Below are 4829 nucleotides of genomic sequence, written 5' to 3'. Positions count from 1 at the left end.
CGTGATTCGAGCTGGCCAACCAACGGCCTCGTAGCGCGGCTTGCGCACCGCAGACCACGCCCTCTCCAGCCGATGCACGCCGCCCCGTGATTCACGGCCTCCAATCAGCGACCCGATTTTTAACGCATGCGCATGTATCTGCCTTAGGGTACAAGGTGCGCTGGTTGATAGCCCACGTGACTCAGCATAAGCCAATCGCAGCCCTCACCGCCAAGGACCCGCCTCCGAGGGCAAGCTTTCTGGCTTCTCCTCCACCAATCAACTTCAGCCTTTGGCTCCGTCTCAGACTTCCCTGCGGAATTTAGACACTAGTCAGCTGATCACTGATCATCACGTGATAGCTCCATGCCGGAAGACCCTGCCAATCCTCGCCTGGGTTTGACAGCTCTTTTGCGCAGAGCTTAGTCCCCGCCTCCTCTCTTTACCTCCTGAAGGTCTCTTTCACTTGGAAAGGCGTCAGTGGGTAGGAAGGAAAGCGGTCTCCGTTTTCTTGCGCCCTCTGTCGACCTATGCTGAAATTGGTTTGGGAAGGCCAGAGAAGGCGACATATCTCATTTTATTGTGCTTTGGTTTCCTGCCCTTCCAAGATACACGTTTTAAAAAAACAAATTGAAGGTTTGTGGCAATCCTGCATTAAGCAGTTCTCTCAGAGCTGTGCGGTTTCCCAAACAGCATTGGCTCACTTAGTGTCTCAATGTCATGTTTAATAATTCTCACAATATTTTAAAGTTTTTTGTTACTCTTGTGAGGATGACCTGTGATTGGTGATTTTGATGTTATTATTAGGACTGGCTCAGACAATGATTAGCATTTTTTAGCAATAAATTATTTTTAAATTATACGTTTCTAAAATAATGCTGCTGCTGCTGCTGCTGCACCCTTAATAGACTGAAGAAGTCTTGCCTGGTGAGTTACATGGACAGAGGAGCCTGGCCGGCTAAAGTTCATGGGGTCTCAAAGAGTCGGATGCAACTGAGTGACTGACACACACAGACACAGACACACACACACACACACACGCACACACAATGTAAACTTACTTACATGCACTGGGAAACAAAGGGAAAGTCATGTGACTGGCTTTATTTATGAACTGAACCTGCAATGCCTTAGAGGTATGCAGAGGGGAGCAGAGGTTGTCTAACTCTGGTTTCATTAAAAAAAAAAAAAATCTGGTGAAACTGTTAAAAATTTAGGTTCAACCACATCTAGCACCCAGATCTTAGTTCCTAATACTCTTTGTTCTCCAATAAAAGGAACGAGATCTCCTTGGATAAAAGGCTGGTTCTAGAACATTACACAGGATGAACCTGGAGCATCTTGTAGTTCCAGAAGGGAAGTCTCCTGGCCTCCATCTCTTTGTCTCTCTGCCTCCACCCTCCCACACACACCCCACACCCCCCACACACACACCATGAATCTCCTTCTCTCTCCCTCCTTCCCTCCCTCCCTCTCTCTCTCTCTCTCTCTCTCTCTCTCTCACACACACACACACACACACACACACACACCCCATGAGCTATATCAAAGAGACAAGAGCCAGCTGATAGAGCTCCCAATGTCAAAGCTGGAACAATCTGAGAAACAAGCAGCCCTGGATTATAACCCAGTCTATAAAATCTCCATGAGCTCAGAGCTCCCAATAGTCAAAGCTGCAACAATTTGAGCAACAAAGTAGCACCTGATTATAACCCAGTCTATAAAATCTCCATGAGCTTGCTCAGTCGGGTCCGACTCTTTGCCACCCCGTGAATCACAGCACGCCAGGCCTCCCTGTCCATCACCAACTCCCAGAGTTCACTCAGACTCATGTCCATCGAGTCAGTGATGCCATCCAGCCATCTCATCCTCTGTCATCCCCTTCTCCTCTTGCCCCCAATCCCTCCCAGCATCAGAATCTTTTCCAATGAGTCAACTCTTGGCATGAGGTGGCCAAAGTACTGGAGTTTCAGCTTTAGCATCATTCCTTCCAAAGAAATCCCAGGGCTGATCTCCTTCAGAATGGACTGGTTGGACCTCCTTGCAGTCCAAGGGACTCTCAAGAGTCTTCTCCAACACCACAGTTCAAAAGCATCAATTCTTCGGCGCTCAGCCTTCTTCACAGTCCAACTCTCACATCCATACATGACCACAGGAAAAACCATAGCCTTGACTAGACGGACCTTTGTTGGCAAAGTAATGTCTCTGCTTTTGAATATGCTAACTAGGTTGGTCATAACTTTCCTTCCAAGGAGTGTCTTTTAATTTCATGGCTGCAGTCACCATCTACAGTGATTTTGGAGCCCAGAAAAATAAAGTCTGACACTGTTTCCACCTTTTCCCCATCTATTTTCCATGAAGTGATGGGACCCGATGCCATGATCGTCGTTTTCTGAATGTTGAGCTTTAAGCCAACTTTTTCACTCTCCACTTTCACTTTCATCAAGAGGCTTTTTAGTTCCTCTTCACTTTCTGCCATAAGGGTGGTGTCATCTGCATATCTGAGGTTATTGATATTTCTCCCGGCAATCTTGATTCCAGCTTGTGTTTCTTCCAGTCCAGCGTTTCTCATGATGTACTCTGCATATAAGTTAAATACACAGGGTGACAATATACAGCCTTGACGTACTCCTTTTCCTATTTGGAACCAGTCTGTTGTTCCATGTCCAGTTCTAACTGTTGCTTCCTGACCTGCATACAAATGTCTCAAGAGGCAGATCAGGTGGTCTGGTAATATAAATGACTGAACAAATAAATGGTGGAGAATAAGCAAATATTCCGTGTATAATTCCAAATAATTTATGTGATATTCCATTCTCAAGGTGGAATGTACCTCTTCAGTCCTTCGTGTAGACTGTGCACAGTGACTTTCTTCCGGAGGACAGTGTTGGGGGGCGGAGGCGCTACATTTACAATGTAGAAGCCTGACAAACGTTGTCAGTCAGGTGATGGAGGCTAACAGCAACAGTGACAAGTCACGCCGAGGCTATGTACTCTTAATAACGTGTGATGATGACAGTGGCGCTCCACCTCTGCCGTCTTCCTCATGCTCTGATCGGGAGAAAAACGTCAGACTAACCCGGGTTGAGGCACACTCTCCAAAATACCTGACCACGACTCCTCATAACCGTCATCAAAAACAAAGGAAGTCTGAGAAGCTGTCACAACCGAGAGGAACCTAAATGTGGTGTCCTGTCTAGGGAGGATCCTTGCACAGAAGAGGGACGTTATGTAAAAACTAATGAAATCTGAATAAAGAATAGACTTTAGTTAATAAAAACATAGCAATACTGGCTCATTAACTGTAACGAACGTGCCATACTAATGTCAGATAATAGTAGGGGAGGACTTCTCTGGTGGTGCAGTGGTTAAGAACCTGCCTGCTAGTGAAGGCGACCCGAGTTCAATCCCTGGTCTGGGAAAATTCCACATGCTGAGAGGCGACAAAGCCCTTGCACTGCAACTAGAGAAAGCCCTTGCAGCAATTAAGGCCCAGCACAGCCAAAGATAAATGAATAAATAAAAATTTTAAAGATAATAATAGGGGAAACTGGGTGTGGGGTATATGATGATTCTCTGTAGCATTTCCCCAATATTCGTGTAAATCTAAAAACTGTTCTACTAAGAAAGCATCTTTAAAATTTTTTTAAGTCCCAGGGCCCTACTGCCAATGATTCAGATTCTGAAAGTCTGTGGTAGGGCATAAGAATGTGCATTTTTCCCAGGACCCCCAAATGATGAGGATGGAGATAATTCAGGGTTGAGAAGACCCTCTTTTCTGAGGGTGGAGTTTGGCTGAGGGGAGCCAATCCACGGGAAACTTGCCCGGCTCTCTCCTGAAGTTCAGAGCCTCTTTGGGACCACCACTTGTGGTTGCCACTGCATTCGGACCACAGATAAGATTGCGGGGGAGGCGAATCTGGATAACCACAAGCAGCTTGGGTTACCTGCCCGTCTAAGCAGCGCAACTGTAAAAGTTTCCATTTGTTTTAAGCCATTAAGTTTCAGCTTGTTACACAGCAATAGATACCTAACATACCACCAGACCATGAAGCCAGACACTTTCATTTCCACAGTCAGTGGGCCGCACCTGAGAAGGTGGGACCCACACAGTGACAACGACAGCACCTGCTCTCGATGGGCAGCAGCTGCTCAGGTCACCCCAGGCACCTGCCAATACCTGATTTCCATTTTCTCATCCACAGATACTTGGAGGTGGGCATTTTCCAGTTACAGAAGGAGATGACTGAGACCCAAACAGGGGAGTTGAAATTTGCCCAAAGAGGCAAAGAGGGACAGGGAGCCAGGCTGTCAATCCCAGATCATCCGATGCTGGGGTGCTTTCCCTTAACTGCAGTATCCACACTGCTTCAAACTCAGCTTCCTCCTCTGCTCTCCTCCCTCCCCCTCTTTGCAGATTTACTGAGCTGTGAAGTCTCCTTGTGTGTGTGTGTTAGTCACTCAGTCATGTCCGACTCTTTGTGATCCCACAGACTGTAGCCCGCCAGGCTCCTCTGTCCGTGAAACTCTCCAGGCAAGAATACTGGAATGGGTTGTCATTTCCTCCTCCAGAGGATCTTCCCTATCCAGGGACTGAACCTGGGTGTCCTGTACTGGGGGCAGATTCTTTACCATCTGAGCCACCAGGAAGTCTCCTGACACTACCCTTTACCCTGTTCCCCCAGCCAGCCCTTCAGAAGGCAGCAGAGTCATGCCTGAAGCCGTCAATCCTCTGATGGGTCCCTCTTCCCCATCTCAGTTAACAGCGTCTACTCAGCTGCTCGACCCCGAAACCTGTCGTGCCAGCCTTGGTCCGTCCTTTTCCTTACCAGCTGTCCGTGTGATGTGTG

The sequence above is a fragment of the Bos mutus genome, chromosome 18 (genome assembly GCF_027580195.1).
Source record: "Bos mutus isolate GX-2022 chromosome 18, NWIPB_WYAK_1.1, whole genome shotgun sequence".
Lineage (NCBI taxonomy): Eukaryota > Metazoa > Chordata > Mammalia > Artiodactyla > Bovidae > Bos > Bos mutus.
This window is presented reverse-complemented; position numbering follows the sequence as displayed.